Raw genomic sequence first — 8,911 nt, forward strand, 5'->3', positions numbered from 1 at the left:
TTTTTAGTTTTTCGCCGGGCGTCGCAATGCTATTTGAATAAACCTTTTGCCCGTTTGCGTTCTCGTCGGGGCCGGGCCGGGCCGGGGTGCGCTGCCCGCACTACCGCGCGCGCCGGGGGCGACACCGAGCGCGCACCCGAGGCGCCCCGAGCACACAGGCCACGGTGCAACCCGGGCGTTGTGCGCGCACCCCGGTGCGCCCGAGGTGCTGCGCGCGCACCCAGGTGAAATCGGTGTGCACCTCGGCCAGTGCGCGCTCGGTCGAGTCGCGCACGTTGGCCAAGGTGCACGGTGATGTTTCTTACTCTAAGGTTCCGCACCAGACGCCCGGGACAGGTGAGCGAAGCTGGGCGGGGCCGGGTGCGCGGCCGGGGCAGGTGCACGCAGCTGGAGAGAGCTTTGGAGCACACTTCGGAGCGCACCAATGATGCGCTCCATTCAAAAGTTTCCTGAAAAGGCAAAAAAAGTTGAGATTATAGAATTTCCCACTTGAGAGATTGTAAAAAAAAAAAATTTAAAATGAAGGAAACGCGGGTGCCAAGGTGTGCGCAGCCCAGCCAAGGTGTGCGCACCAAGGCGCCCACCCTGGCGAAGGTGCACGCAAGGTGCGCACCCGAGGCAAACCGGACAATTAACCCAACTTTCGACTTCGCGCGCACCTTGGAGCGCACTTCGGAGCGCTCCTTGGTGCGCACCAATCTTGGGCACCTCGGAGTGCACCATGGCGCCCACCAAGGTGCGCACCCGGGGCAAACCGAGCTCCGACTTCGTGCGCACCTTGGAGCGCACGAAAGGTGCGCACCATGGCGCCCACCAAGGTGCGCAGCCCAGCCAAGGCGTGCGCATCAAGGTGCGCACCCTGGCGAAGGTGCGCACCCGGGGCAAACCGAGCTCCGACTTCGTGCGCACCTTGGAGCGCACAAAAGGTGCGCAACCCAGCCAAGGTGTGCGCACCCCGGTCAAACCGAGCTCCGAATCGTGCGCACCAGAGGTGCACGCCATCGTGCGCACCTTGGAGCACACTTCGGAGCCCTCCTTGGTGCGCGCCGATGTTGCGCACCTCGGAGCGCACCCGGGGAAAACAATGCAATTAACCCGACTTTCGACTTCGTGGGCACCTCGGAGCGCTCTCGGGTTCGCACCTCGGAGCACACCGAGGTGCGCACCTTTGATGCGCTGCCTTCACCAATTTCCAGAAAAGGCAAGAAAACATTGAGAAGGTGTGCGCACCGAGGTGCCCACCCTGGCGAAGGTGCACGCGAGGTGCGCACCCGGGGCAAACCGGGCTCCGACTTCGTGCACGCCGCACCTTGGAGCACACTTCGGAGCGCTCCTTGGTGCGCACCAGGGCGCGCAACCCAGCCGAGGTGCCCACCCCGGCGAAGGTGCACGCGAGGTGCGCACCCGGGGCAAACCGGGCTCCGACTTCGTGCACGCCATGGTGCCCACCGCGGCGAAGGTGCACGCGAGGTGCGCACCCGGGGCAAACCGGGCTCCGACTTCGTGCACGCCGCACCTTGGAGCACACTTCGGAGCGCTCCTTGGTGCGCACCATGGTGCCCACCAGGGCGCGCAACCCCGCCGAAGGTGCACGCGAGGTGCGCACCCGGGGCAAACCGGGCTCCGACTTCGTGCACGCCGCACCTTGGAGCACACTTCGGAGCGCTCCTTGGTGCGCACCATGGTGCCCACCAGGGCGCGCAACCCCGCCGAAGGTGCACGCGAGGTGCGCACCCGGGGCAAACCGGGCTCCGACTTCGTGCACGCCATGGTGCGCACCGCGGCGAAGGTGCGCACCCGGGGCAAACCGGGCTCCGACTTCGTGCACGCCGCACCTTGGAGCACACTTCGGAGCGCTCCTTGGTGCGCACCAGGGCGCGCAACCCAGCCGAGGTGCCCACCCCGGCGAAGGTGCACGCGAGGTGCGTACCCGGGGCAAACCGGGCTCCGACTTCGTGCACGCCGCACCTTGGAGCACACTTCGGAGCGCTCCTTGGTGCGCACCATGGTGCCCACCAGGCCGCGCAACCCAGCCAAGGTGTGCGCACCAAGGTGCACGCGAGGTGCGCACCCGGGGCAAACCGGGGTCCGACTTCGTGCACGCCGCACCTTGGAGCACACATCGGGGCGCTCCCGGGTTCGCACCGGCGTTGCGCACCGTGGTGGGCACCTCGGAGCACACCAAGGTGGGCAGCGAGGTGCGCACCTTTGATGCGATGCCTTCACTAATTTCCATAAAAGGCAAAAAAAAAACGAGATTTTAAAATTTCCGTTTTGAAAGATAGTGAGAAAAAGGGAATGCTGGTGCCATCTTGAGCCCGCCCTGGTGCGCAGCCCAGCCAAGGTGTGCGCACCAAGGTGCCCACCCTGGCGAAGGTGCGCGCCCGGGCAATTAACCCAACTTCCAACTTCGCGCGCGCCAGGGTGGGAGCGCACCCAACAACCGGGCCTGGGAAGAGCCAATGCGAGAAACCCCACCAAACGCTCTGACAAAAAAAGAGGGGGCGCTCCAGTAACCCCGCTTCGGAGCGCACCCTGGGCAAACCCAGCCAAGGTGCCCACCCCGGCCAAGGTGCAGGCGAGGTGCGCACCCGGGGCAAACCGGGCTCCGACAACGTGCACGCCGCACCTTGGAGCACACTTCGTAGCGCTCCCGGGTGCGCACCTCAGAGCACACCAAGGTGGGCAGCGAGGTGCGCACCTTTGATGCGCTGCCTTCACTAATTTCCAGAAAAGGCAAAAAAAAAAGGAGATTTTAAAATTTCCGTTTTGAAAGATAGTGAAAAAAACGGAACGCGCGTGCCATCTTGAGCCCGCCCTGGTGCGCAGCCCAGGTAAGGTGCCCACCCTGGCAAAGGTGCGCACCCGGGCAATTAACCCTACTTCCGACTTCGTGCGCGCCAGGGTGGCAACCGGGCCTCGGAAGAGCCAATGCGAGAAACCCCACCAAACGCTCCGACAAAAAAAGAGGCGGCGCTCCAATAACCCCGCTTCGGAGCGCAGCCGGGGCAAACCCAGCCAAGGTGCCCACCCCGACGAAGGTGCACGCGAGGTGCGCACCCGGGGCAAACCGGGCTCCGACAACGTGCACGCAGCACCTTGGAGCACACTTCGAAGCACTCCCGGGTGCCCACCGGCGTTGCGCACCGTGGTGGGCAGCGAGGTGCGCACCTTTGATGCGCTGCCTTCACTAATTTCCAGAAAAAGGCAAAAAAAAATGAGATTTTAAAATTTCCGTTTTGAAAGATAGTGAAAAAAAAGGAACGCGGGTGCCATCTTGAGCCCGCCCTGGTGCGCAGCCCAGGCAAGGCATGCGCACCAAGGTGCCCACCCGAGGTGCACACCCGGGGCAAACCGGGCTCCGACTTCGTGCAGGCCGCACCTTGGAGCACACTTCGGAGCGCTCCTTGGTGCGCACCATGGTGCCCACCAGGGCGCGCAACCCAGCCAAGGTCTGCACACTAAGGTGCCCACCCCGGCGAAGGTGCACGCGAGGTGCGCACCCGGGGCAAACCGGGCTCCGACTTCGTGCACGCCATGGTGCCCACCGCGGCGAAGGTGCACGCGAGGTGCGCACCCGGGGCAAACCGGGCTCCGACTTCGTGCACGCCGCACCTTGGAGCACACTTCGGAGCGCTCCTTGGTGCGCACCATGGTGCCCACCAGGGCGCGCAACCCAGCCAAGGTGTGCGCACCAAGGTGCACGCGAGGTGCGCACCCGGGGCAAACCGGGGTCCGACTTCGTGCACGCCGCACCTTGGAGCACACATCGGAGCGCTCCCAGGTTCGCACCAGCGTTGCGCACCTTTGATGCGCTGCCTTCACTAATTTCCAGAAAAGGCAAAAAAAAACGATATTTTAAAATTTCCGTTCTGAAAGATAGTGAAAAAAACGGAACGCGGGTGCCATCTTGAGCCCTTCCTGGTGCGCAGCCCAGGCAAGTTGTGCGCACCAAGGTGCCCACCCTGGCGGAGGTGCGCGCCCGGGGCAAACCGGGCTCCGACTTCGTGCACTGCATGGTGCCCACCAAGGCGCGCAACCCAGCCAAGGTGCCCACCGCAGCGAAGGTGCACGCGAGGTGCACACCCGGGGCAAACCGGGCTCCGACTTCGTGCACGCCGCACCTTGGAGCACACTTCAGAGCGCTCCTTGGTGCGCACCAGGGCGCGCAACCCAGCCGAGGTGCCCACCCCGGCGAAGGTGCACGCGAGGTGCGCACCCGGGGCAAACCGGGCTCCGACTTCGTGCACGCCATGGTGCCCACCGCGGCGAAGGTGCGCACCCGGGGCAAACCGGGCTCCGACTTCGTGCACGCCGCACCTTGGAGCACACTTCGGAGCGCTCCTTGGTGCGCACCATGGTGCCCACCAGGCCGCGCAACCCAGCCAAGGTGTGCGCACCAAGGTGCACGCGAGGTGCGCACCCGGGGCAAACCGGGGTCCGACTTCGTGCACGCCGCACCTTGGAGCACACATCGGGGCGCTCCCGGGTTCGCACCGGCGTTGCGCACCGTGGTGGGCACCTCGGAGCACACCAAGGTGGGCAGCGAGGTGCGCACCTTTGATGCGATGCCTTCACTAATTTCCATAAAAGGCAAAAAAAAAACGAGATTTTAAAATTTCCGTTTTGAAAGATAGTGAGAAAAAGGGAATGCTGGTGCCATCTTGAGCCCGCCCTGGTGCGCAGCCCAGCCAAGGTTTGCGCACCAAGGTGCCCACCCTGGCGAAGGTGCGCGCCCGGGCAATTAACCCAACTTCCAACTTCGCGCGCGCCAGGGTGGGAGCGCACCCAACAACCGGGCCTGGGAAGAGCCAATGCGAGAAACCCCACCAAACTCTCTGACAAAAAAAGAGGGGGCGCTCCAGTAACCCCGCTTCGGAGCGCACCCTGGGCAAACCCAGCCAAGGTGCCCACCCCGGCCAAGGTGCAGGCGAGGTGCGCACCCGGGGCAAACCGGGCTCCGACAACGTGCACGCCGCACCTTGGAGCACACTTCGTAGCGCTCCCGGGTGCGCACCTCAGAGCACACCAAGGTGGGCAGCGAGGTGCGCACCTTTGATGCGCTGCCTTCACTAATTTCCAGAAAAGGCAAAAAAAAAAGGAGATTTTAAAATTTCCGTTTTGAAAGATAGTGAAAAAAACGGAACGCGCGTGCCATCTTGAGCCCGCCCTGGTGCGCAGCCCAGGTAAGGTGCCACCCTGGCAAAGGTGCGCACCCGGGCAATTAACCCTACTTCCGACTTCGTGCGCGCCAGGGTGGCAACCGGGCCTCGGAAGAGCCAATGCGAGAAACCCCACCAAACGCTCCGACAAAAAAAGAGGCGGCGCTCCAATAACCCCGCTTCGGAGCGCAGCCGGGGCAAACCAAGCCAAGGTGCCCACCCCGACGAAGGTGCACGCGAGGTGCGCACCCGGGGCAAACCGGGCTCCGACAACGTGCACGCAGCACCTTGGAGCACACTTCGAAGCACTCCCGGGTGCCCACCGGCGTTGCGCACCGTGGTGGGCAGCGAGGTGCGCACCTTTGATGCGCTGCCTTCACTAATTTCCAGAAAAAGGCAAAAAAAAATGAGATTTTAAAATTTCCGTTTTGAAAGATAGTGAAAAAAAAGGAACGCGGGTGCCATCTTGAGCCCGCCCTGGTGCGCAGCCCAGGCAAGGCATGCGCACCAAGGTGCCCACCCGAGGTGCACACCCGGGGCAAACCGGGCTCCGACTTCGTGCAGGCCGCACCTTGGAGCACACTTCGGAGCGCTCCTTGGTGCGCACCATGGTGCCCACCAGGGCGCACCCGAGGCAAACCGGGCTCCGACTTCGTGCACGCCGCACCTTGGAGCACACATCGGAGCGCTCCCAGGTTCGCACCAGCGTTGCGCACCTTTGATGCGCTGCCTTCACTAATTTCCAGAAAAGGCAAAAAAAAACGATATTTTAAAATTTCCGTTCTGAAAGATAGTGAAAAAAACGGAACGCGGGTGCCATCTTGAGCCCTTCCTGATGCGCAGCCCAGGCAAGTTGTGCGCACCAAGGTGCCCACCCTGGCGGAGGTGCGCGCCCGGGGCAAACCGGGCTCCGACTTCGTGCACTGCATGGTGCCCACCAAGGCGCGCAACCCAGCCAAGGTGCCCACCGCAGCGAAGGTGCACGCGAGGTGCGCACCCGAGGTGCACACCCGGGGCAAACCGGGCTCCGACTTCGTGCACGCCGCACCTTGGAGCACACTTCAGAGCGCTCCTTGGTACGCACCAGGGCGCGCAACCCAGCCAAGGTGCTCACCCCGGCGAAGGTGCACGCGAGGTGCGCACCCGGGGCAAACCGGGCTCGGACTTCGTGCACGCCGCACCTTGGAGCACACATCGGAGCGCTCCCGGGTTCGCACCAGCATTGCGCACCTTTGATGCGCTGCCTTCACTAATTTCCAGAAAAGGCAAAAAAAAGAAAAAAATGAGATTTTAAAATTTCCGTTTTGAAAGATAGTGAAAAAAACGGAACGCGGGTGCCATCTTGAGCCCGCCCTGGTGTGCAGCCCAGGCAAGTTGTGCGCACCAAGGCACCCACCCTGGCCAAGGTGGGTCACGGGGTGGGTCCTAGGGTGGGTAACGGGGTGGGTACTAAGGTGCGTGCCAAGGTGGGTCATAGGGTGGGTGCCAAGGTGGGCACCAGGGTGGGTGTGCACCAACCCTAGCCAGGGTAGGTCACGGGGTGGTTGTCGGGGTGGGCGTCAAGGAGCCAAGGTGGGTGGCAAGTAGCCAAGTTGCGTGCCAAGGTGGGTGTCGGGGTGGGTGCCAAGGATCCAAGGTGGGTGCCAAGGAACCAAGGTGGGTGTCTGGGTGGGTGCCGAGGTGGGAGCCAGGGTGGGTCCCAAGGTGAGTGCAAAGGTGGGTGCCAGGGTCAAGGTGAGTGCCAATGTGGGTTCCAAGGTGCCAGGGTCAGGGTGAGTGCCAATGTGGGTTCAAAGGTGCTAAGTTGGGTGCGAGGTTGGGTGCGAGGGTGGGTGGGTGCCAAGGTGTGCTAGGTGGAAGCCCGGGTGGGTCGGCATCCCATGGGTGTCGAGTTGGGTGCCTGATGGGTGCTTCTTGTCAAGTTTTAGTCGTCGGGACTCATTTCGAGCCTTAGAGGTCGTTTCTTGTCCGGTTGCCCTGTCTTCGACCTGGGAACCCAATTTTGGTCCTCGGGTCCCATTTTTTTTTGTCTCGCATCCCACTTTTGGCCTGTGGCCTTTTCGGGGTCGATTCTCGTTTTGGGCATCAGAGCATGTTTCTTCTCCTAAAACCCAATATTTGTTTATTAAGTCTCGGAACACATTTTTGTTCTCGTGGACCCATCATGGGTCTTGGAACGCATTTGTGGTCCTTGGGTCCCATTTTGCATCCCGAAACTTGTGTTTTGGTGCTTGATCCCTATTTTGGGTGCCCACCTTGCACCAAGTGCGCACCCGGGGCAAACCGAGCGCCTTGGTGCACCGGGGCAAGATCGAGCGTGCACCCGAGGCGCCCCGAACATGCACCAAGGTGCACTCGGCCCACATGTGAGCGCAGGTCGTTGCGCCCGAGGTGGTGTGTGGGCACCGCGTTGCAGACGGGACACTGCACGCACACGACGCCCCCTCCAGGTGCACGCACGTAGGCCGGGCCGGGTGCACACCCGACGCCCTAGCAAGGTGCGCGCACCCGGGCAGGGCTCACACTTGGCGAACGGGGCGCACTTCGCGAGGGAGGGTGTGCACCTCGACGGGGGTGGGTGGCCGGGGTGGATTCGCACGTGGGTCGCGGTTTGCTAAGTACACACTGCGACAAGCTCATAACGGGTGCGATCATACCAGCGTTAGTGCACCGGATCCCATCAGAACTCCGCAGTTAAGCGCGCTTGGGCCGGAGTAGTACTGGGATGGGTGACCTCCCGGGAAGTCCCGGTGTTGCACCCTTTTTTAGTTTTTCGCCGGGCGTCGCAATGCTATTTGAATAAACCTTTTGCCCGTTTGCGTTCTCGTCGGGGCCGGGCCGGGCCGGGGTGCGCTGCCCGCACTACCGCGCGCGCGGGGGCGACACCGAGCGCGCACCCGAGGCGCCCCGAGCACACAGGCCACGGTGCAACCCGGGCGTTGTGCGCGCACCCCGGTGCGCCCGAGGTGCTGCGCGCGCACCCAGGTGAAATCGGTGTGCACCTCGGCCAGTGCGCGCTCGGTCGAGTCGCGCACGTTGGCCAAGGTGCACGGTGATGTTTCTTACTCTAAGGTTCCGCACCAGACGCCCGGGACAGGTGAGCGAAGCTGGGCGGGGCCGGGTGCGCGGCCGGGGCAGGTGCACGCAGCTGGAGAGAGCTTTGGAGCACACTTCGGAGCGCACCAATGATGCGCTCCATTCAAAAGTTTCCTGAAAAGGCAAAAAAAGTTGAGATTATAGAATTTCCCACTTGAGAGATTGTAAAAAAAAAAAATTTAAAATGAAGGAAACGCGGGTGCCAAGGTGTGCGCAGCCCAGCCAAGGTGTGCGCACCAAGGCGCCCACCCTGGCGAAGGTGCACGCAAGGTGCGCACCCGAGGCAAACCGGACAATTAACCCAACTTTCGACTTCGCGCGCACCTTGGAGCGCACTTCGGAGCGCTCCTTGGTGCGCACCAATCTTGGGCACCTCGGAGTGCACCATGGCGCCCACCAAGGTGCGCACCCGGGGCAAACCGAGCTCCGACTTCGTGCGCACCTTGGAGCGCACGAAAGGTGCGCACCATGGCGCCCACCAAGGTGCGCAGCCCAGCCAAGGCGTGCGCATCAAGGTGCGCACCCTGGCGAAGGTGCGCACCCGGGGCAAACCGAGCTCCGACTTCGTGCGCACCTTGGAGCGCACAAAAGGTGCGCAACCCAGCCAAGGTGTGCGCACCCCGGTCAAACCGAGCTCCGAATCGTGCGCACCA

The 8,911-nt window shown here is 62.9% G+C and overlaps 1 non-coding gene across 1 annotated transcript; it reads left to right on the plus strand.

The window, feature by feature from the left end:
* The first annotated feature begins 7,805 nt into the window (after window positions 1-7,805).
* Window positions 7,806-7,924, plus strand: LOC131873455 (5S ribosomal RNA). The gene has a single exon (XR_009371400.1). It is a non-coding gene; the product is annotated as a 5S ribosomal RNA (ribosomal RNA).
* The last annotated feature ends 987 nt before the right edge of the window (window positions 7,925-8,911 follow it).

Source organism: Cryptomeria japonica, unplaced genomic scaffold (genome assembly GCF_030272615.1).
Source record: "Cryptomeria japonica unplaced genomic scaffold, Sugi_1.0 HiC_scaffold_1751, whole genome shotgun sequence".
Classification (NCBI taxonomy): domain Eukaryota; kingdom Viridiplantae; phylum Streptophyta; class Pinopsida; order Cupressales; family Cupressaceae; genus Cryptomeria; species Cryptomeria japonica.